The sequence below is a fragment of the Tamandua tetradactyla genome, chromosome 5, assembly GCF_023851605.1.
Source record: "Tamandua tetradactyla isolate mTamTet1 chromosome 5, mTamTet1.pri, whole genome shotgun sequence".
Lineage (NCBI taxonomy): Eukaryota > Metazoa > Chordata > Mammalia > Pilosa > Myrmecophagidae > Tamandua > Tamandua tetradactyla.
This window is the reverse complement of record NC_135331.1, coordinates 6,416,085-6,440,585: the sequence shown is the minus strand read 5'-3', so window position 1 is coordinate 6,440,585 and position 24,501 is coordinate 6,416,085. Positions and strand designations below refer to the sequence as shown.

At 38.9% G+C, this 24,501-nt stretch overlaps 2 long non-coding RNA genes across 7 annotated transcripts in view; one reads left to right on the top strand and one right to left on the bottom strand.

The window, feature by feature from the left end:
* Positions 1 to 24,501, bottom strand: part of LOC143683495 (uncharacterized) — a 151,273-nt gene that overhangs the window by 16,491 nt on the left and 110,281 nt on the right. The window contains exon 6 of one of the 6 annotated variants that reach the window (XR_013175483.1): positions 4,369 to 4,449. The exons of the other annotated variants lie outside the window; for them this stretch is intronic. This is a non-coding gene — a long non-coding RNA (uncharacterized LOC143683495). The remainder of the gene's footprint in view (positions 1 to 4,368; positions 4,450 to 24,501) is intronic. 6 annotated transcript variants of the gene reach the window in all.
* LOC143683497 (uncharacterized) overlaps positions 1 to 24,501 on the top strand; it is an 86,977-nt gene that overhangs the window by 27,270 nt on the left and 35,206 nt on the right. The gene's annotated exons all lie outside the window — the stretch shown is intronic.

Sequence of the window (24,501 nt, the reverse complement as noted above, 5' to 3'; positions counted from 1 at the left end):
ATCTTTCTTTCCTCCTGCTTGCTTTGAGTTTAGTTTGCTTGTTCTTTTCTACTTCCTCCAGGTATATAGTTATGTCTTGGATTTAGTGCTTCCTTATTTTGTATTGTGAGCATTTAGGCTTATAGATAATACTCTCAGCACTGCTTTTGCTGCATCCCATAAGTTTTGATATGCCTTGTTCTTGTTTTCATATTTCCTTTATGATTTCTTCTTTGAGCCATCATTTCAGAGTGTTATTTAATTTCCATACACTTGTGGATTTTCCCATTTTCTGCCTGTTGTTGATTTTTAGCTTCATTCCACAGTGATCAGAGAAGATCTTTGTAGGATTTCAATATTTTTAAATTTATTGAGACTTCATTTGTAACCCTATATATGGTCTGTCTTGGAGAATGGCCCGTGTGCACTTCAGAAGAGTATGTTTCCTGCTATTTTGGGGGGCGGTGTTCTGTACATGTCTATTAGGTCTGGGTCATTTTCTTTAAGTTCTCTGTTTCCTTATTGTTCTTCTCTTCATGTTCTATCTGCTGATGAAAGAGATCTATTGAAATATCCAACTGTTTCTCCCTTCCATTTTGCCATTATTTGCCTTGAGTATTTTGGGTACAATGGAAGGGTACATACATTTTTATGACTGTTATTTCTTCTAGGAAGATTGATCCCTTTATTAGTATATAATGACTGTCTTTGCCCCTCTGAACTTTTTTTTTTTTCTTTCCCCCAACATGGGCAGGCACCGGGAATTGAACCCAGGTCTCCGGCATGGCAGGCGAGAACTCTGCCACTGAGCCACCGTTGCCTGCCCTGAAACTGTTTTTGACTTACTCTGTTTTCTCTATTAGTATAGCTATTCCTGCTCTCTTTTTTCTTTTTCTTTAAATGTAATTTTATTAAGATATATTCACCCAGCATACAGTCTATCCAAAGTATACAATCAGTGGCTCACAGGGTCATCACATAGTTGTGCATTCATCAACACAACCCATTTTAGAAAATTTTCATTACTCCAAGAAAAGAGAAAACCCAAAACATATCATACCTCTTATCCTCCCCTATCATTGATCCCTACCTAGTATGGGTGTCGATACATTTGTTACTACTGATAAAGAGAATATTAAGTTATTACTGTTAACTCTACTCCACAGCATTTTTTCCATATACCACTCTATTAATAATTCCTTGTAATATGTTGTAGAATTGTTCTAGTTCACGGAAGAAATTATATTTCTACTGTAATCACAGTCCTTATCCGCCTGTGTGTTAACCTCTTGTTTTCCTTCTGGTGACATACATGAATCTAAACTTCCCCTATCAGCCATATTCACACATAGTTCGTCACTGTTAATTTTATTTAGAAAAAGTGAGCTACCATAACCTCTATTTCCATTTAAATTCAGCCTAGTTAAAAATTCTGCACATATTAAGTAGCCACTCACCACTTTGTATGCTCATTTTATCTCCTGGTTACTTACATTCTAGGACCTGTATCTATGATTTTACATATTATAATTAGTTCATAGTAGTGAGATCATATGATATTTGTCCTTTCCTGACTGACATTTCACTCAGCATAATGTCCTCAAGTTTCACCCATGTTGTTGTATGCTTCAGGACTTCAATCCTCCTTACTGCTGAATTTATGCCTATACCAGTCTATGTATATACTACATTTTGTCTATCCATTCATTGGTTGATGGACACTTGGGTTGTCTCCATCTTTTGACAATTGTGAATAATGCCACTATTAACATTGGTGTGCAAATGTCTGTCTGCACCCCTGCTTTCAGTTCCTCTGGGTATATGCTGAGTACTGGGATTGATGGATCCAAAGATAACTCTATATTTAGCTTTCTGAGGAACCATAAAACCACCTTCCACAGTGGCTCTGCCAGTTTACATTCCTATGGGCAGTGAATAAGTGTTCTTATTTCTCCACATCCTCTCTAACACTTATAGTTTCCTCTTAGTTTAATGGTGGTCATTCTATTAGGTGTGAAATGATATCTCGTGTTTTTGATTTGCATTCCTCTAATAGCTAGTGAAGATGAGCATCTTTTCATGTGTGTTTTAGCCATTTGTATTTCTTCTTTGGAAAAATGTCTATTCATGACATTTGGCCATTTTAAAATCAGGTCATTTGTCTTTTAATTGTTGAGTTGTAGGATTTCTTTTATATTCCAAATATCAAATCCTTAGTTGGGGATATGTGGTTTCCAAATATTTTCTTGCATTTACTTGGCTATCTTTTCACCCTTTTGAAAAGTCCTTTGAAGGACAGAAATATTTAATTTGAGGAAGTTCCATTTATCTATTTCTTATTTTGTTCATGTGCTTTGGGTTTAAAGTTTAAAATGCTACCACCTATCACTAGATCCTGAAGATGCTTTCCTGCATTTTCTTCTAGGAGTTTTATGGTAATGGTTCTTCAATTTAGGTCTTGATCCATTTAAGTTAATTTTTGTATAGGGAGTGAGATAGGGGTCCTCTTTCATTCTGTGGATATGCATATCCAGTTCTCCAGGCGCCATTTATTGAAGAGACTATACGTTCCAGTTGAGTGGACTTGGAAGCCTTGTCAAAAATCAACTGATCATAGATCTGTGGGTCTATTTCTGAACTCTTAATTCAATTCTGTTGATCAATAAATGTGTCTATCTTTATGCCAGTACCATGCTGTTTTGACTACTGTGGCATTATTAATATGCTTTAAAGTCAGGAAGCATGAGTCCTTTTTCTTCATTCTTCTTTTCCAAGATTTTTTTTTTGGCTGTTTGGGGCCCCTTATCATTCCAAATAAATCAATAATTAGCTTTCCATCTCTTCAAAGTGGGGCATTGGAATTTGATTGGTATGGCATTGAATCTGTAGATCAGTTTGGGCAGAACTTATACTTAAATGACATTTAGCTTCCAACCCATAAACATGGAATGTATTTCCATTTATTTAGGCCTTCTTTGATTTATTTTAGCAATGTTTGCAGTTTTCTGTGTACAGGTCTTTTACATCCTTGGTTAAGTTTATTCTTATATATGTGATTCTTTTAGTTGCTATTGTAAATGGATTTTTTTTTTGGATTAATTCCTCAGATTGCTCATTACTACTGATTTTTATATTGGCCTTGTATTCTGCCACGTTGCTGAACTCATTATTGGATCCAGTAGCTTTGTTGTGGACTCTTCGGGAGTTTCTAAACATAGGGTCATCCCATCTGCAAAGAGTGAAAGTTTTACTTCTTCCTTTCTGATTTGGATGCCTTTTAGTTTTCTTGCCTAATTGCTCTAACTAGAACTTCTACCAAAATATTGAATAACAGTGATAAAAGTGGGCATCCATCTGTGTCTTGTTTCATGTCTTGTTAGAGGGAAAGTTTTCAAGGTTTTACCATGTTAGCTGTGGGTTTTGCATATATCCCCTTGTTCTAGTTTGCAAGCTGCTGGAATGTGTTATACCTGAAATGGAATGGTTTTTAAAAGGAGGAATTTATTTAAGTTGCAAGTTTATAGTTCTAAGGCTGGGAAACTGTCCAAATTAAGGCTCGGCTATGAAAATGTCCAAATGAAAGCATCCAGGGAAAGATACCTTGGTACAAGAAGGCCAATGACATTCATGGTTTCTCTCTCAGCTGGAAAGGCACATGGTGCTGTCTGCTAGGTTTCTCTCCAGAAATCTTCAATAGCTTTCCCAGGCTTTTGCTCACTCTGTTGGCTCTGTTGGTTCTGGTGGCTCTAAAGCTTTTTTCCAAAATGGTTCCCTCTTAAAGGGCCCCAGTAAGCAACCACACCTTGAATCGGTGGAGACACATCTCCATGGAGACCACCTAATCAAAAGTTACCACGCATAATTGGATGGGTCACATCTCCATGGGGACAATAAAAAAGACCCCACCCAGCAATTCAATGAGGATGAAAGAATTTGGCTTTTCTGGGGTACACAACAGATTCAAACCCCTTTATCATGTTAAGGAAGTTTCAGTTCCTCCATTTCAAAGTGTTTTTATCAAGAAAGGATGATGGATTTTGTCAAATGCCTTTTCTGAATCCATCAAGTTGATCATGTGGATCTTCACTTGTTTGTTAACGTGGTATATTCTGTTAATGAAATTTCTTGTTTTTTTTTTTAGATTATACCATCTCAGTCTTTATCATCTATCTTTCCTTCTGATCTCATTTGTGCCCCAGCCCTCATCCCTCTATCATTCTTACATTCAACTTCATTCAGTATACTAACATTGTTGTATTATAGTTAGGTAGTACTGTGCTATCATTTTCTGCATTTTTGCAATCAGTTCTGTTGTACAATCTGTATCCCTTCAGCACCAATTACCCAATGTCTACCCTATTTCTATCTCCTGATGGTCTCTGGTCTTACCTGAAATTCTCCAAGTTCATTCACTAATGTTAGTTCATATCAGTGAGACCATACAGTAGTTGTCCTTTTGTTGTTATAGAGCTGTAAGACACAATAAAGTTATGAGGTATGTAACAACATGGATGGACCTTGAGGACATTATGCTGAGTGAGATTAGCCAGATTTTCTTGTATTGAACCACCCTTGCAAATCCAGAATAAAACCCACCTGCTCATAGTGTATAATTCTCTTAATGTGCTGTTAGAACTGATTTGCAAGTATTTTGGGGGGCATTTTGCATCTATATTCATGGGAGAGATTGGTCTGTACATTTATTTTTCTTATAGTGTCTTCATCAGGCTTTGGTAGTAGGGTGATGTTGGCTTCATACAGTGGGTTAAGAAGCAGTCCATTTCTTGGATGAGTTTGAGCAGAATTGTATTAATTCTTCTTGGAATGCTTGGTAAAATTTCCCTGTGAAGCTGTCTGGTCCTTGGCTTTTCTTTGTTGGGAGGTTATTGATGACTAATTCGATCTCTGTACTTGTCATTGGTTTGGTGAGGTTTTCTATTTCTTCTTGAGCCAGCATAGTTGGTTCACGTGTTTCTAGGAACTTATCCATTTCATCTACCTTGTCTAGCTTTTGGTGTACAGTTCATAGTATCCTCTTATGATCGTGTTTACTTCTTTGAGGTCTGTGGTAAGGACCCCACACCCTCATTTTTGATTTTATGTATTTTCACTATTTCTTCTTGGTTAATTGCATCCTTTATTAATGTATAATATTTTTCTTTGTCTCTTATAACATTTTGCATTTAAAGCCTATTTTGTCTGATATAACTACCCCAGCATTTTTGGGGGCATTGCTTGTGTGGAATATCTTTTTCCATCCTTTCACTTTCAACCTATTTGTATCTTTGGGTCTAAAATGAGTCTCTTGTAAATAGCACATAGATGGATCATGGTTTTATCCATTCTGCCAATATGTATCTTTTAATTGGGGAATTTAATCTATTAACATTCAAAGTTATTGCTATAAAAGCAGTACTTACTTCAGCCATTATGTCTTTGATTTTCTGTGTCTTATAACATTTTTGTCTCTCTTTTCCCTTATTGCAACCTCCTTTTTTTGTATATTTGAGCTTTTTTTGAAGTATCTTACTTGTCCCTGTCTCATTTCCATTTCTCTATATTTTAAAAATATTTTCTTTGTGGTTGCCATGGAGGTGAATTACACAATCTCTGTTTATAACCTACTAATTTTAAAAGATACCAAATTAACTTCAGTAGCATACATGTTCTCTGCTTCATTATCTGTGTTTCCCCACTTTATGTTGTTTTAGTTCTACCTTCTTTCTTTTTATATTGTGGGTCTATACCAGGGAATATGACTATTTTCTATTCAATCATAGTGTAACTCTTACCATAATTAAAGAATAGAGTTGAAGACATGGTGCTATTGAGTTTTGTATTTACCAATTTAGTTACCTTTATTGAAGATTTTCCCTTGTTCACACTACTACAAACCCCTCTCTCCTGTCTTTTCCTTTCACCTGAATCTTTACCAAATATTGTAAAGCAGGTTTTCTGTTCGTGAACTCTTTCAGTTTCTGTTTGGCTGTGAATATTTTAAACTCTCCCTCCTTTTTGAAGGACAATGTTAGTGGATAATGAATGTTGGGTTGGAAGTTTTTCTCTCTCAATACCTTTAATATATCATAGCATTGCTTCTCACCTCCATTGTTTCTAATGAGAAATTGGCACTTAGTTTTATTGAGGACCCCTTGTATGTGATGGCACTTTTCTCTTGTTTTCAGAATTCTCTATTTATCTTTGACATTTGATATTCTCATTAGTATGTGTCTCAGAGTACATCTATTAGGGTTTATTCTGTTGCATTTCTTGGCAATATATATTTATGTTTTTCATAAGAGTTGGGAAATATTTGGGCATTATTTCCTCAGATGTTCTTTCTGCACCTTTTCCCTTCTCTTTCCCTTCTGGGACACCATGATGTGTATGTATTTTTTGCATGGTTCATGCTGTCACACATGTCCCTGAGACAATGCCCAATTTTTCTATTCTTTATCTGTTTTTCTGACTGTATTATTTTGATTGTCCTGTCTTGTTTGCTGATTCTTTCTCCTGCCTGTTCACATCTGATGTCCTATGCCTCTAATGTATTTTAAGTCTCCATTATTGTGCCGTTTTGCTCACACATTGTCTTCTTAATATCCTTTAGTTCTAAATCCATGTTTAGTTTATTTTTAATTCATATTTTCCTTCTTCTCCTTGAATTGATTTAGGGAATTTGCTTGAACTTTTTTGATTGGTTGTTCCAAATTCTGTGTCTCTTCTGAAGTTTTAATTTGTTCCCTTGATTGAGCCGTATCTACCTGTTTCTTAATATAGCTTGTTATTGTTTTTTTTTGCTGATATCTAGGTTTCTAGAAGATACTTGTTATTTTGATTTTCTCCCACTTGCCTAGCATTTTATTATAGATTGGGTATGAACAGAGGTTTTTCCTTTGATGCTTGATTAGCTTGTTTTAACGTTTCAAATTTTCTCAGGTCTTGCCCTGGATATGCAGTACAGCTTTTAAATTGCCTCCTTTGAGTGCAACTGTTCCACCTCCAGGAGAAATCTTCCTTTCTTCTGTACTTTCTCCAGGAATCCTGACCTATTCTGTTTGTTTTTGTGTTGAATTTTCTCCCTGGCTCCTTTGATATATGTCACTTCTCCCCCTCATTCAGTGCCCCCCTTTCTGTGCTGGGACCCATCCTATGTTAAAGCAGTTCAGTGCCCCCTTTTCTGCCTCCAGTTGCTTCCTCATTAGCATATCCTACCCTGGGGAGATAGTTGCGATCAATCCCCAAAAGTCCTGTGATTTGTTTTGCTTTGTTTTGTTGGTGATGGAGCAATCAGAGACTGGGAAGAGCATGTGCACCTCCTGTCAACAGTTCTGTCGTGTCTCTTTCATTTCCTGGGGCCCTTTTTTGTTTGTATGTGGTCATCAGCCTTTGCTGTGTGCCCTGGGTCTCTGCGGAGCTGGGTCCCAGTTTCCCTGCATGTGTGTGGGGTCCTAGCTCCTGCTGTGAGTGGCTCTACCTTCTGCGTGGGTGTCTGAGGGACCTGGGCGGTGAGGCCTCCGTGTGACCCTCCAGGATGTGGGACCAGTGGGGGGTGGGGTCCAGAGTGGTGGGTCTGGGTCGAAGATCTCCTATGCTTTTTGGGTGTTTTTCTTTTCTTTTTTCTTCTGTTCAGCATTCGTGAAGTTCTTATACAGTCCCTATCGTCTTCCTTAGTTCTAGGCCTGGTGGATTTTTCCTTCCATTAGTTGTTTCTTAGGGGATTCTTTTCCTGGGATGTCTTATGCTGCCATGTTGATGACATCAGTTCCTGCTGCTGCTTGTTTTATAAAACCTGGCTATTTGTAGAGTTCTGAAGATTAGTATTTGAAGCATTTCTTTTTTTCTCTTTCTGTAAAATCAGTGAAGGAAAGTTATACTTTATTCCCTTTTGAGCTAATTTCCTCCTGAGTAATTATTCATGGTTTTTAAATATCTTCTCTATCCATAGCTTTTCTATAAGTGTCTGTTTCTTATTATACTGCTTCACTGCTAGATGTGAACCCTTAACGTGTGAATTCTTGTTCTTTCTGCTCTACAGGCATTATTTCATTTAATCGCAAACAACCCTATGAGCAATACATAATATTATTAACCCCATTCTTAAATTAAGTAATGCAAGGCGTGAATGAGGAGCTCAGGTAATTGCCTGTTGTTATAAAGTCAGCTACAAAGGAGAACTGGGGTATAAAACTTGGACATCTGATACCAGAATCAAACCTCCTTAATGGCCTTTTACCTTACAGTTTCTGGTTAGGGACCATCAAGAAATGGTTAGAGTGTGTACAGGCTTATAGGATGCCGTAATGTGTCCTCAAGGGAAATGTCCATACAGCCCAGAATACCGTGGGTTAGGTTCCAGCGAAGGATGCAGGCAAGGTCCGCACCCTCCTCTGAGCATGGCAGGGAGCGTGATTAACTTTCCCATCACAACTCCATGAAGGCCACCCCCTGGTCCCTGGACATGTGTAACGGGGAGGGCGGGATTTTAGAGTAGGTGTGTGAGCTTTTAAAAGGAGGGTTGCCTGCCAAGAGTTAAGATCAGATCCGGTTTCCTAAATACATTTAGCAGCTTAGAAATGTTATGAACTGAGCCTTCCCCAAGAATCCCTAATAAGTACAACTTCCATTCTTTTTGTAGACAATTGGTGGGTTATAAAGGAGATTATAGTCAGAGCCAAGAGTACCTGGCCGCTGTGAAACCCACAGGCCAGTGGATCAATAGTGCATTGAGCCTTGATGAGGCATAGCATATGGAAACAAAATACAGAGGAAAAACAAGTGTCCCTGAGTTTAGGAAGGTGCAGAGAACCTCCTCATCAACTCACAGAATAAAGGGAATCATGGATCTTACTTAGAAGAGGTTTGGTTCAGTAGTTATACAAAGGAGTGCTGCAGAGCTAACTGGGCTTTTGGAGTAAGATTTTCATGTGTATACTCCCTCTGCCAACTTCTATCTTGGAGAACTTGAGCATCTGAGTTGATGTGGCTAAGCCTCAAGTTTCAGTATTTGTAAATCGGAACAGTAAACAAACAGCGTTTGTCTTAAAGTCTTAGGAAGCTAAAATGAGAAGACAATGGAGAGAAGTAGAATCAGCCCCGAGCAAGGAAGGTATGCACTGCCAAGGCCAGAGACCATCCCTACCCATTCAGGGGACACATGGCAAAGATGGGCGAGTGGTTTCCCAAACTTGCTTACTTTTCTTGCTGAAAACATAGCTAGGTGCCATTTTCTAGCCTCCCTTGCAGTTATGTGTGGCCGTATACCTGAGTGTCAAATAGCAGAATGAAAGCAGAATTGGTACATGTCATATCCAGTCCTGGACCCTGAAAATGTCCCAGGCAAATTTCTCTGATCTCTTAACCCTTGTCCTATTAGTCTCATATGAAGACAACAAACTTAAAGCTACTTGTTGAAGATGATGAAGTTTCATCCTGGAGAGAGACTGAGTCAAGGAACTCTGTGCTAGGAAGAAAGAATACACTGGATGCAAAATAGTCATTTTCGGGCAGTGCAATGGTGACCCAGTGGCAAGAATTCTCTCCTGCTGAGCTGGAGACCCACGTTTGCTTCCTGGAGCCTGCCCATGCAAAAAAAAAAAAACACCTCATTCTGACTCTGCCTGAATGAGAAACACCCCACATTAGCCTGACGCTGGAGCACAGGTGATGGTTCTCCTCACTGTTGGTACAAATGGCCACCTTCATGTATTCGGGAGGCCTGGACCCCACAACTTTGCTGACCACAAATCAAAATGCCATTTCAGCAGCTCAGGAGAAATCTAACCCCCATTGGTGTCTGGATGGCAGTGGAGGTGCAGGAGGTGATGTGCCAACCTTCAGACTGCATCTTGGGGATGGACTGTGTTGAGACCTACCCTGGCTACACTCCTTGAAATTCATCATCATCACCATTGTTATCACCTTCACAGGCACTCCTTTGTTCCCTTACTTGAGAACAAGTACAGCTTGAGAATCCACGTGTACAAGGCCAGTAAGATAGGCTGGGTTCATAATCTGGTGGAGGGATGCAGGCAATGCACACATAATCAAGTGAACATAGAGTTTAGAAGTGGATAGTATTAAGTGCTACAAAGCAAAAGAAAGCGGAGTGAGGATACTGCAGAGGATGTTATTATAAAACAGGTCCTTTTGAGTAAAGACCTGAACGAAGTAAGGGGCAAGTGTATAGGCATTCCAGACTGAGGGAACAGCTAATGCAAAGGTCCTGGGGCAGGAAACTGCCTGTATATTTGAGAAACAGCCAGAAGCCTATGTAACTGGAAAGGAGCAAATGGAGGATTTGTAGTAGTAAGATACAGTACCAGAGAAGGCTAAGGTTCTGTTGTGCCTTATCCCATCCCACTGGGACAAAGGCTTGGATTATGAGCTAAGTGGGAGGAGAGAACACTGGAATAAAGGGTCTTCCTCTCAGATGACATGTGACAGTGGGTTAATAAGGGATTCAAGTGTGGGATCAAAAACACTTGGGACATGGGGAGAAAATACAGTGACTTAGACTAGCTGTGAGGAAAAGTGGATAATTATGGACTATTTTTTGAAGTTAGAACTCAAGCAAGCTTGCCATTCCAAAGCCAGCAACCCGCACAAAACAAGTTGATCTCAGATCTCTTCTATTCCCTTTCTCGTAGGAGATAAGGGTGAGGTTTCTTTGAATAAGAATGTACAATTGTTACAGCACAAATTGTTGTAAATAGTATCCTTTAGCTATTAAGTTTCTGTGTGTGTGTGTGTGTGTGTGTGTGTTTTGTATGTTTGTGTGTGAATAACCAATTGAATGGGGGTGCAAGGGTAGTTCAGTGGTAGAATTCTCACCTGCCATGTGGGAGACCCGGCTTTGATTCCTGGCCTGTGCACTCCCTGCCTCTGCCCACTGCACCCCCCCCACCCCCCCAAAAAATTTCAAATGGTGCTGCAATTACAGGACAGTTACATGAAAAAAGAAAAAAACGTGACCACCACTGTGCTGGTTTGAAAGACTGTATGTATCCTTGAAAAGCCATGTTTTAATCCTAATCCCATTTTGTAAAGGCAGCCATTTCTTCTAATCCCTATTCAGTACTGTATGTTTGAAACTGTAATTAGATCATGTCCCTGGAGATGTGACTCAATCAAGAGTGGTTGTTAAGCTGGATTAGGTGGAGATATGTCTCCACCCATTTGGGTGGGTCTTGATTTGTTTACTAGAATCCAGTAAAAGAGGAAACATTTTGGAGAATGCGAGAGATTTCTGAGAGAGCAGAGAATGACACAGCCATGAGAAGCAGAGTCCACCAGCCAGCGACCTTTGGAGATGAAGAAGGAAAATGCCTCCCAGGGAGCTTCATGAAACAGGAAGCCAGGAGAGAAAGCTGCCAGATGACACCGTGTCCTTCCAGCTGAGAGAGAAACCATGACTGTATTCGCCACTGTCTTCTCACTGGAGAGAGAAACCCTTAACTTCATCGGCCTTCTTGAACCGAGGTATCTTTCTCTGGATGGATGCCTTTGATTGGACATTTCTGAAGACTTGCTTTAATTGGGACATTATCTCGGCCTTAGAACTATAAACTAGCAACTGAATAAATTCCTCTTTTTAAAAGCCATTCCGTTCCTGGTATATTGCATTCCAGCAGCTAGCAAACTGGAACACCCACCGTACAGCATACAAAATAAAACATAAAAAACAATTGATCATATATGCTTAGGTCTAAAATGTTTGGACTTTGGATTAAAATTCTGATTTTTTTTTTTTAGGAGGAAGGAATAATTCTGACTTTTCACTTTTGTACAGTGTTATACAGCTTCTAAAATGCTTTCTTCTTTAGTGGCCTTTGTAACCTGAGAGTAACTTCAGGTGGCAGGCAGAGCAAGGGTTTACTATTAGGTTATTTTAAACTGGGTAAACTGAGGTTGAGAATGCTCTAACCTCAAATTACATGCCTGGAAGGATAGTGTCAGTAAGCTGCTGGAGCACCAGCTTAAGAATTACGTTTTTGAAGTCGAGCTACACCACCTCTAAAAGCCCATTTCCTTTCTCTCTTTTATCTTTCCGTAGTAGCAGTGGGTATCTCATTGGAGTGTGGTTAGTGTACAAAAAGATAAAGCAAGGAACCCACGTGTCCCAGGACACACCATCATGTCACCTGTCTTCCTGTCCAGAAGAATGAGGTTTAAGAATAGTGAGAAATATATGAAGCAGGAAGAAAACAAAGGAAAAGCTTAAACACGTGTTGAAATTAACCCCCAGAGTTACAGTGTAATAGATCTGTTTATGATCTAATTTTTTAGCATCGTAATTTCAGAAGGCTTATGAAACCACTTAAGGAGTCAGGCATTAAAATACTGTAGAAAAGCACCGAGGCGGACACGGAGAAAGATGAGCACAAAGTCCTGATGGATCCTGGTTTATCCAAGACTTCTTTTTTATAACTTAGAAACAATTGTTCTTTAATAATGCATTCCATTTTTGAAATGTGCATGAAATTAGTCGTTTTCATAGTGTTGTTTCAAGAAGAGAAGTGTGGAATTATGTCCCAGGGAAAGCAAGATTTTAATCTGACTTGTAAATTTTTGCTAAACTCAGGCTTCTTGAGATATAATTTTCCTACATTAAAATTCTTTTGTAGTTATATAGTTATGAGTTTGACAGATGTATAGAGTCATCTAACTACCACCATAATCAACATACAGAACGTTTCCAACTGAAAAAGTTCCTTTGTGCCCATTTGTGGTCAAACTCCAACTTCTAACTCCCAACTCTTGACAACATTATTTCTCCTTTCTGTCCCTATAGTTTTGTTTTTTCCAGAATGCCATATTAATGGAAGCATACAGTACATAGCCTTTTGCTTTAGGCCCTTAGCATAATTCTTTCAAGGTTCGTCTATGTTGCATGTATGAATAGTCCATTCCTTTATATTGCTGAGTAGCATTGTATGGTGTGGCTGTACCACTACTGGTTTATGTATGCACCAGTAGATGTTCATTTGGGATGTTTCCAGTTTTTAGAAATAATTGTAGATTTACATGTAGCTATAACATGGAGAGGGCTCATGAAACCTTTGTTCAGTTTCTCCAAATGTAACATCTCGCAAAACTACAGTACAAATCACAACCAGAATATTGGCCAGAATTCAGTTAAGATACAAAACATTTCCATGTCCATACGATTCCTTCATGTTGGCTTTTTATAGCCACACCTCTCTTATACCCAAACCCTCCCAAATGCCTGGCAACCACTGACCTGTTCTCCATCTCTATAATTTTATCATTTCAAGTATGTTATAAATTGAATCACGCGGCATGTGACCTTTTCAGATGGGTCTGTTCACGCAGCACAATGCCCTTGAAATTCATCCAAACTGTTGCGTGTGTGTGTTATGGTTCATTCCTTTTTGCTGCTGAGTTGTAATCCGTGATGTATGGATGTACCATAGTTTGTGTAACCATTTCCCTGTTGAAGGCTATCTAGGTTTTCTCCAGTTTGGGACTATTATGAATAAAGCTGCTAGAAACATTTATTTATAAGTTGTTGGTTTTTTCCCCCATCAACATGAGGTTTCATTGCTCTGAGGTAAATGACCAGGAGTGGAATTGCTGGGCTGTGTGATAAATGAATATTTAGTTTTAAAAGAAACTGCCAAATTGTCTTCCAGAGAGGCTGACGCATTTCACGTGCCCCCCAGCAAAGCAGGAGTGTGTCCGTCAGTCTCCATCCTCTGCATCCTCAGCAGTACTGGGTGTTGCAGGCGTGCAGTGACAGCATGCATTTCTGTACTGACATTTCCCTCATGGGAGATCTTTTCATGGGCCAATTAGGTGTCCTTGGTTTAAATGTCTTTTTGTGTGTTCTGCCCATTTTCTAATTAGATATATTGCCTTTTTACCACTGAGTTTTGGAAATTCCAGCTGTTTACCAGGTGCTAGTCCTTTGTTCGCAAAAATGTGGTTTGCGAACCTTCTCTCCCAGTCTGTAGCTTCTCTTTTCGTGTCCTTTGATTCTGATGAGGCCCGTTTGATCCTTCTTGGTGTCCTCTAAGAACGCTTCGGCTGCCCCAAGATCCTGAAGATTTTCTCGACTCTTTTTTTTCTACAAGTTTTATAGTTTTTACATTTTATATATAAGTCTATGATCCATTTTGAGTTACCTTTTGATCAAGATTTTTTTTTTCACCAATGTAAGTGTAGTTGTTCTAGCACCATCTGTTGGAAATGCTTTGTTTTCTCCACTGAATTTTTTCTTCTGCTCTCCCCTCTGACCCACCACGCTACGTGTCCATTCCCCCACCAAGGCCAGCCAGCCTGGATTAGTGTACGTCTATAACTTCTGCAGTCAGGTAGAGTGATTCCTCTCTCTGTTTTTTCTTTGTGAACTTTTAGTTATTCTAGTTCCTCTGCTTTTCCGTATCACTTTCAGTATAGTTCTGTGTATATCTACAAAATATTTGCTGGGATTTTGATTAGAATTGTATTAAACCAGTGTAATGAGCTGGTAAGAACTGGCATCTTTGTGTTAATGTCTCTCCCAAGTGGGATGGGACGGGAGCTTCGTGGAAGAAAGAGGGTGTTCAGCAATTAAAATCATCCCCGAAGGCAGTCTCTAGGTCTGTCGGTGTGCTGACGGTTTGGGGATTCTGTGTTTTCACTCAAGGAAACAAGCCCTAAGCATGTAGTTTTCTTTCTTCTACTCGCACTGTGGTTTGAAGAAATTGACGTGGAGTCCATGGATGCTCTCTGCTGCCTCACTGAGAAGAGCACTTAACTGAGGGATCCAGCACGTCTCACCTTTACAGTGATATTAAGAAGAGTGTCGCCGTGTCTCCTATATTCATGAATGATTTCATATGAATTCATCAAGTAAAAAGATGGCCGAGCAGAGAGATGGCAAGGATATCCCCCCAAAAATAAAGAAAATTCAATGCTTGAATTTTGTGACATTTCCCTGTTTCATCTGAAGTCATAGTGAATTACAAAAGCTAATCAGAACTAAAAAGAAACAAAGACTATAACATATAAATGGAATATAACCGTAAGATAAGATCACAAACATCAGGATTTGGTTAAAGATGACATTTGCTTTCCATTCTGATTGCTTGGGGAAAAAGCATTTCAAAGCTTCCGGGGTGGGGCGGGGGGCATGACTCCTGCTTACTACAGGAGGATCTCTGAAGATTGTTAGAATTTCCAATATCCATTGCAAAGCAGGGGAAAATTCATTACTTTCACCACTCTAAAATGAAGCCATTTCCTCGCCTTTGAAAAGCCCAGTAGAGCATAAGTTCAAGGTTCTCTCAAGAAACCCAGCAAGCTGTCAGGCTCCTGCAGAGCCCACTCAGGGAGGAAAGGGACAGAGATCTCCACGCAAACCTCTATGGGCCTCTCGCTGGGGAGGCCCACAGTAGGGCACTAGAATAAAAATCTGTCCCTAAATATGGGAATTATTCCCGAAATGTCTCCACTGACAGCTGGTGAGGCACAAAATAAACACAAGCCTATTTGCAAGTAAGCAAAAATTAGCATACTCAGCAGCTGCAGCTCTACCCACAGACACAGAAACATAAAGAACACCATTCCTTCTGCAGCCAAGTTAGGGAAGGGGCCTACATGAGGTATCGAGTGGGTTACCACCTGCTAATGTCCAGCAAACCAGACAGAGCAGAAAGAGCCATTTGCTCCTGGCTTAAGTATTGTCCTGAGTTCACGTTTCTAAGTAAAATACAAATTAATCTTAAGGTAAAAATATGGGCACTCTGATGATTAAAAATGACTTTCCTTCATATATGAGAAATAAAAACTATGCTTGCTTTTATTATGTACTCCCAAAAATAAATGTAATTTTCAGAGTCATACATGAAGAGGGTTTCTTAAAAGCCTCCTCCATTTTTCATCCCAGAAGTTGGTAAAAATACATGATCGAAGACAAAGGACTCTGAGAATGCAGTCGTTTTATATCTTCCTCTGGGGTGAATGACAACCGGTTTACCCACTGAGGCCACATTTTCCCAAACTGCGCAAGTCGGTCTCAGTGTCCATAACTAGAAATGGAACATCGTGCTGTAGAATCATTAGATTCTTGGAACAACCCAGCTTCTACCTTCCGGTGCTTGAGTGGCTGAAGGTGAAAGTATTTACATAGAACAAATGTGTACTCTCCACTTAGGAGAGCTGGAAAGAATTCTTAGTAAAATAATTTTTTATTGCTTAACAATCTGCGATGGACAATGGCACGTTGAGGACAGACAGCTGTGTCTCCTGGGGGGCTGCGGGGCGCAGTTAGTTGGGGGGCTGTGTATTCTCAGCAGGTCAAGAAAGCTGAGCTTTGGGGCGGCTGGGAAGGAGCTCCAGCTGTCCTTCCTGATCCCCTTCCCAGGGCAGCATGCAGCTGGTCTGAGCACCCTGCCCGGCCCTGTGGTGGCTGTGAAAGACGGACTTTGGGGAGTCCCCTCTGGTGTGCCCCAGCACACACAATTTGCCTTGCAGCTGGAGACAAGGAACTGAGTGGATTTAAGGCTTGCCTGCCTTGTCTCCCGTGACAGGGAGGTCTGCCTCCTGGGAGGTAGAGGAGGCTTTCAAGCTTCTATGACCAGGGCGTCTCCAAAGGAACCAGCAAGTCCAAGTGCCGGACAAGAGAAAAACAAGGGGGACCCTCCACACTGCATGTGCCTTGGGAAGACTTTCCTGGTAGGAAATAAAAAGAGAGATTTCAGGAAGTAAATCCCAGAATCAACGTTTTAAAACATTACAATGTATAGTTGCAACAAAAGAGTTCAAAGAAACCAGAAATGACAGTCCGTCTGAAGGAAGAGGATACAAATACAGAAAACTCCAAGGGAGAGGAACAGAATGTGGAATACCAAATGAAGACTTAAAAATGATCATAGGGTGGGCCACAGTGGCTCAGCAGGCAAGGACGCTTGCCTGCCATGCCAGATGACCCGTGTTCGATTCCCAGTGCCTGCCCATGTAAAAAAAAAAAAAAAAAAAGATCATAAAAAATGCTTCAAGAGATGAAAGAAAATAAAGCAAAAGCACTAAAGGATATCAGAAAAACAATGACTGAGGAATATGAGCATCTTAGTAAAGAGACAGAAATTTTAAAAAGGGACCAAACAGAACCACTGGAGTTGAGGACCATCATAACTGAAATGAAAAATCCCTAGGAGGGCGTCAGGAGCAGATTGGAGCTGGCAGAACAGAGAATCAGAGAACTTCCCGGACATAGCGAAAGCCGTGTGTATGCACATCTAAGAAAACCAGAGAACAGCCAACAGGATAAACGTACACTCCATCATATATTGATCATACTATCAAATGCAAAGGGCGAGGAGAAAGTTCTGAAAGCTGCAAGAGAAAAGCACCGTGTTGCATAAAAGGGAGCTCCAGTTAGACTGAGTGCCAATTTCTCATCAGAAATCATGGCGGCAAGAAGGCAGTGGGTGGAAATACATAAGTAATGGTAAATCTAACGGCACTGGAATGTATTATCTCAATGTGGTTAAAAGGGGGGAATTTTAGGTTCCATGTATGATAAGAGAATAAAAGTTTTTATAAAAACGGGAATGTGTGGAACTGCACTACACAGCGAACCTTAAGTTAAGCCATGGATTATAGTCAGTAGTACCATTATAAAAATGTGCTTTTATCAGTTGTAACAAATGTACCACACCGATGTGAGGTGTTAGTAACAGGGTAGTATATAGGAATCCTGCATTTTATGCATGATTGTTCCTTAAGCCCACAGCTTCTCTAAAAACAACAACAAAAACCCAAACTACTGCTAATAACACACTTAACAGTAGAATGTTGGATCCTTTCCCCTTTAACTTGGAAAAAATAATCTAGATAAAAGTGCTATCCAGTGCTGTAAGGCAAGAAAAATAAAGTCAGTAAAGATCAGAAAGAACTAAAACTGCACCTAATTGGCAATGATATGATGTATATACTGAAAATAAAAGGGCTTACAAAAGAACAGAACTAAAATGTGAATTTAGCAAGATCACAAGATACAGTGTTAAATATAAAAATCAATAATTGTATTTTCATACTTGGAAAATGTTTTTTAAATGCAATTAAAAAATATATAATAGAATCAGTAATAAATCTAACAAAATGAATGTCAGTGAATTTTATGATAAAACTATAAGACATTGCTAAGAGAGATTTTAAAATACATAAATAAATGGAGAAATATATCCCATATATTGGCTGCTAGACTATTGTTAAGATGCCATGTCTCCAGGTTGAACTATAATTGCCAGCAGGCTTTATTTTGTAGCAATCGACAAGCTGACTCTAAATTTTTTGTGGAAATATAACAGACCTCTATGACACAGAAATCAATTAAAAAAAATCTTGGGGAGATTTTCCCTATATGAGTATAAGAATTTCCCTAAAGCTGTAGAATCAAGATAGTTTGGTAATGGCTAAAAAATAGGCATTTAAATTAATGAAACAAAATAGAAGACATTTATGATAAATTGATTTTTACAAAAGTAACAGAGCAATGCATTTGGGAAATAAAAATATTTTAATTAAAAAAATCTGGAGGCAGCTAAGAAAATATTTGGAGGAATATTTATAGCATCAAATGCTAACTAATATTATAGTAGAATAAGGGTCATTTTAGAAACTAGAAAAAGAAGAGAAAATTAAACCCAAGACAAGACAGAAGGAAAAAAGAAATGTAGAGCGCACATCCATGATGTAGAAAATCAACCACACACAAAAACAAAAACCAGAGAAAAGCAAAAAGCTCCGAAGATATCTCTAGCCAAACTGAAAAAGGAAATACAAATCACCAATATTTGGAATGAAATAGTGAACGGTATTATAAATATATTGCTAGGATCCCTTTGTAAATATAGAAGATAGATAGATTTTCTAATGTTAATATTTGGAATTTTATAGCTATGCTAGTGAGGTTCATAAAATAAAAATTTAATTACCAAACTAATGGCAATAAATTCAACATGTTTGAAGAAAGGGAAGAATTCCTTGGAAACACAAACTATTAAAAACCCTATGGAAGATAAACTGATAATTGAAAAGTCAAATTAATTATATCCCATTAAGGATATCAAATTCAAAGTTAAACTTCCCACAAAGAAAACCCTAGACTCAGGTGACTTTACTGATGAATTCTACCAAACTCTCAAAACAATTTATTACCAATTCTGTCAATAAAAAGAAAAAGAGAGATTAAATCTCAGTGGATTTTATGAGGCCAATATTACCTTGATACCCAAAATAGACGAAAGTATTACAGAAAAATAACAGTACATACCAACAACCCTCACTAGCAAAGCTACAAAATTCCCAATATTAACACCAGCAGATCTTATCTGTATCTGCCTATCTAATCTATCTTCTACATATATAAAGGGATCCCAGCAATATATAAAAGGATCCTACATTAAGACCAAAGGAGCTTTATGCCATGAAGGCAAGAGTGATTCAAAGCTGAAAATAACAGTAAATACAGAAAAAGATTTGACAAATCTCAATATCCATTCATATAAAGGCTCTGAGTCAACTATGTTTAGAAGTAACTTACTTGGCTGACTAAGAAAAATCTGCAATTAGCATTATACTTAATGGAGAAAGATGAAATCATTTCCTCTACATGTGGGAGAAAACACAAGGATGCATGGTTTCACCTCTTCTATTCCACATTGGACCAGATGACCCAGAAAATGTAATAAGGTGATAAGAAGAAATAAAAGATATTCAGATTGGAAAGGAAGGAATAAATCTGTTTCTATATACAATGGCGTGGTTGTCTGGGGAGAAAATTTCAAAGAATCTACCAAAAAGTGCTAAAACTAATAAATGAGTTTAGCAGTATTGCAAATTACAAGGAAGATAAGCAAACATCCAATGTTTTTTCTGTACACAAGCAAGGAACAATTGGAAATCAAAATAACACATCATTTCCCACAGCATCAAAAATCATGAAATACTTAGGAGCAAATCCAACAAAATATGTTCAAAAGTTATACGCTAGAAGCTACAAAACACCGTGAACACAAAGTAAAGGAGAGATACTTTTCCTTTAGGAATGGAGAGATGCAATGTTTATCCACAAATCTGAATATTCAGTGGTGCTAAGATGTCCATTCTCTCCAAATTGATTTACAAATTTAGCACCATCCCAATTAAAATTACAGCTGTGTGTGTGTGTTTTTTTTTAGAGACTGATAAGCTGAAGCTAACATTTATATAAAATAGCAAAGGTCCTTGAATTCCAAACTAATTCTGACAATAGAAAATCAAAATGAGTTCACTTCCTTAAATAATTTCAGAACTTAACATAAAGCTACTGGCCTCAAGACAATTTGGTATTGGTGTAAGTATAGACACATTGATTAATGGAACAAAGTAGGCTTTATTCAAAAGAGAATCCATATATAGATCTATAGATACATAGTCAATTGTTTTTTATTTTTACTAAGTTTTCAAGCAATTCAATGAGAAAAGTATTTCCAGCAAATGAAAGGAACATTTGGCTATCCATATGCAAATAATAATCTTTTTAGGTGGTTTAAAGCAGCATTTAACTTAGCTGCATAAATTGTTTCTTCAAAGCAACATTTGCCTACTCAGGCAGGTTATTTTCATTTTCTGATTCGCTATTTATATTCCACTCCATATTACCACTTGTTATATTGTCTTCTAAAGGACATTTTCTAAATATGTCATCTTCAGCAAGCTTTCTCTATCTGAGACCTGGACTGACCCTTCTTATTTAGAACTTGATTCTGTGTGTATTAAGGTTTTCAAGGTTTTATGCTTTTTGTTCTCCCTGTTCATCCAGTTCCCTCAATCGTTCCTTCCATGTTTTAGCATCTTGAGAAAGTAGTTTTTGACTGTCAAGAAAATTGGGGTTTCCATATAGGAACTTTTGAAAAAGGGGTCAGACTTCCACTAGAGATACTGAATGAAGCTGATGAGGGTGGGACGAAGGTAAATCCAAATACAGGGTCAAGGACGATACGGTCTCTATTTTTAAACATCAACTTTGGTGTGACACCAAAGGAAGAGATGTTTATTTGGTATAATATTTATGTTTTGGGTAGTGTATTACCTAATTTAGCTTGTATGGCCAGTTTAGTTGAATACCATAAACACGTGGAATATTGAATAGGGCATGAGATCTTGTTGGTTTGTCCAGGTTGGTGTGATGCCTCAGTATATCCCAGAGTAATTTAGGCAGTAAGTAAAAAACTATTTTCAGAGTCCCTTTGAGGGACTGGGGGGAAAGGGGGAAATATTCAACTTCCACATCTGAGAAATTCCTGATATTCTCACAAGCAGTGGGGACAACCAAATCAGTAGGTTGGGCCCTCGATCTTGGGGTTTGGCCCTATGAAACTTATTCCTACAAAGGAGAAGCTAAGCCTACTGATAATTGTGCCTAAGAGTCACCTCCAGAGAACCTCTTTTGTTGCTCAGATGTGGCTTCTCTCTCCAAGCCAACTTGGCAGGCGAACTCACTGCCCTCCCCGCCTTACATTGGGACATGACTCCCAGGGGTGTAAATCTCCCTAGCAATGTGGGACAGGACTCCTGGGATGAGCCAGGACCTGGCATCATGGGATTGAGAAAACCTTCTTGACCAAAAGGGGGAAGAGAGAAATGAGGCAAAAATAAAGTTTCAGTGGCTGAGAGATTTCAAACGGAGTCGAGGGGTTATCCTGGAGGTTATTCTATTACATTGTGGAGATATTCCTTTTTAGTTTATGGTGTTTTGGAGTAGCTGGAGGGAAGTAACTGAAACTGTTGAGCTGATTCCAGTAGCCCTGTTTCTTGAAGATGATTGTATAATGATCTACAGTATAATGATTTTACAGTGTGACTATGTGATTGTGAAAACCTTTGTCTGATGTTCCTTTTATTCACGTTATGGAGAGATGAGTGAAATAAAAATGGGTAAAAAAATAAAGAATAAGGGATAAGGGGTAAAATGAATTAAGTAGATTGAAATATTAGAGGTCAATGACATGGTAGGGTAAAAGGTATGGGATGGATGAGTGTTTTCTTTTATTTCTTTTTCTGAAGTAATGCAAATGTTCTGAAAGTGGTCACAGTGATGAGTACACAAGTATGTGATGATATTGTGAGCCAATGATTATACACCAAGTATGGACTGTATGTGTGTGAAGATTTCTCAGTAAAAATAAAATGAAAAAAGACAATCAGGATTTTCATACAAACTATTCACTAGCTGTTTCTAAAGTATGTTCTTCACTTTTCTGAGGTGTTTTGAAGGGTTTTTGGGCTTCAGACTCTTGGGGTTCAAGGACTTTTCTCTCCAGGGATAGGATTTGGCTTTGCCTATGAGCCATCACCACACCTTGAAATGAAAGGGTTAGGAGTTCGGTTTTTAGCTCTTCTTTCCAAAGCTTATTTCCTCTCATTTAAGAGGTGGATTTGTTCACATTTCTATTTCTTGCTGCCAACCTCAGAAGTTATAACTTCTTCGGAGGTCTGGCTTCCAGTGAAGATGTCTTGAGATTTCCATAGGCTTTTGACATCAGGCCAGGTTTGTCTCCAAGATCATGACATTCTTTACTATGGGCAGACAACCTGTCAGCTATCTCTTCTTCCTTCCTTATATCAAGTTGGCTTTTGATTGTAACAGAATCGTAACAGTGGTCATCACCGTCTCCCAGGGACTCTCAGTTCTTACAAGTCTCTGGGCAACACTGCCAACGTCCAGCCAGCTTCTCCAGGACGAGCCGAAAGTGACAGGTATGGTGGTCAGTGCCAAAGAACACCGTGGACTTGCCTCTGGGTGCCAGGACCCAGGCAGGCCACCCCACACCCCACGGAGCCCTTGGAGAGCTCCGCTCAGAAGTCAAACAAGCGCCTGGCAACCAGGGTGCACCACGAGTTAGAAGAGGAAGGTGGAGGACAGGTGGAAAGATAACTGCTGCCCGAACGTTCTCTTGCCAGGACACAGAGAAAGTAACATTCGAGTGCCAGGATGGGAAAAGATAGATGACGCCACTGCAGCCTGAGGCTGCACACCTGGGCATGGTTCTGGTTGCTAGGCAACCTCCCAACGTCTGGGACCATCCCTGCATCTTAATCTCAGCCACGCTGGATGTGTGGTCTCTCCTCCGTGTTTTCTTGTGAATTTTCCCCAATGACTGACGATGTTGAGTCGTTTTCTTGAGCCTTTGGGTCATCTTCATGTTTAAAATGACAGTTGGCCTTTTAATTACTGAGTTAAAGGAGTTTTTATATTCTGGATACTATTCCTTTGTCAGATACGCATAATGCAAATATTTCCTCCAAGTGGATTTCCTCTTTATTTTCATACTAGTGTACTCTGAGGAGCTGAAATTTAAATGTTCATGACATTCGATTTGTTTTTAAAATTTTGTTGTAACTGAATCTGTAACTCATTTAGAATCGCTTTGCTGACCCCAAGGTGACAAAATTCTTATGTGGTTTTCTAGAAGCTTTATAGTTTTACATTTATATTTAGTTCTAGAATCCATCTCAGTTTAGTTTTTGTAAATAAGATGCATTATGTTGCAGTTCAGCTTTTTCCACATGAATTTCCACTTGTTCCAGCCTATTTCCTGAAGACACCTCCTGCCACCACTGAATTGCTTCATCACCTTTCTTAAAATTCAGCTGACCGTGTTAATGCACCTGTTTACTTGATCTAGTTATCTGTTGACACAGGAATACTATATTGTCCTCATTGTTGCTTCAAAATAAATCTAAAAATCAAGTAAATATTCCACTTTAGTTCTTAATATTGTTTAAGCTATTCCAGTTCCTTTGTATTTACATATACATTTTAGGATTGGCTTTCTCATTTCTACAAAGGTCTGTGGTACAGGAGGTACAACAGAGAAGGGGAAGTTTTTATTTGATAATTGTTGTGGTTGTGCTTGTTGGTTCTTTGTCTCTATGGACTAATGAAAATTGTCTAAAATTAACAATGCTGTGTGTTGTACCATCAAGTGAGGACACTGTAAGACATGGTTTTTGTCCAATAGATGGAAGGGGCTGGAGGGTACAATGACTGAGAAGCTGAATGGTGAACTGTGATATATGTGTGTGTGTGTATATATATATATATATGATGGAATATGGCGCAGTGACAAAAAGGGATGACATCACGAGGCATGCAATGAACTGAAAGAACCTTGGGGACAACGTGTGGTGCAAAATAAGCCAGAAACCAAACAACAATATGCTAAGGTCTCTTTCAGAAAATACTTATAAGAAAATGGGAGCCTAGGTTGTAAGCCCTTCTAGCAGCCACACTCAGTCTGAAGTTGTAAGTGTTTTTCTAGATTCTGAGACCCTGAGCTCTATGTGTATCAGCTGGTATTTCCCTGGAACAGGAGTAACTCTGTGACACCTAAGATCCACAAATGGAATTCTGCACCCCTGAAAATCAGCATAGCTACCTATAATAACAACTAAACGAAAAAGAGATCAGGCTTCAATTAGAGATAAAAATGAAGTTAATCTGGCTGGGACTAAGGTAAATCAGAATAC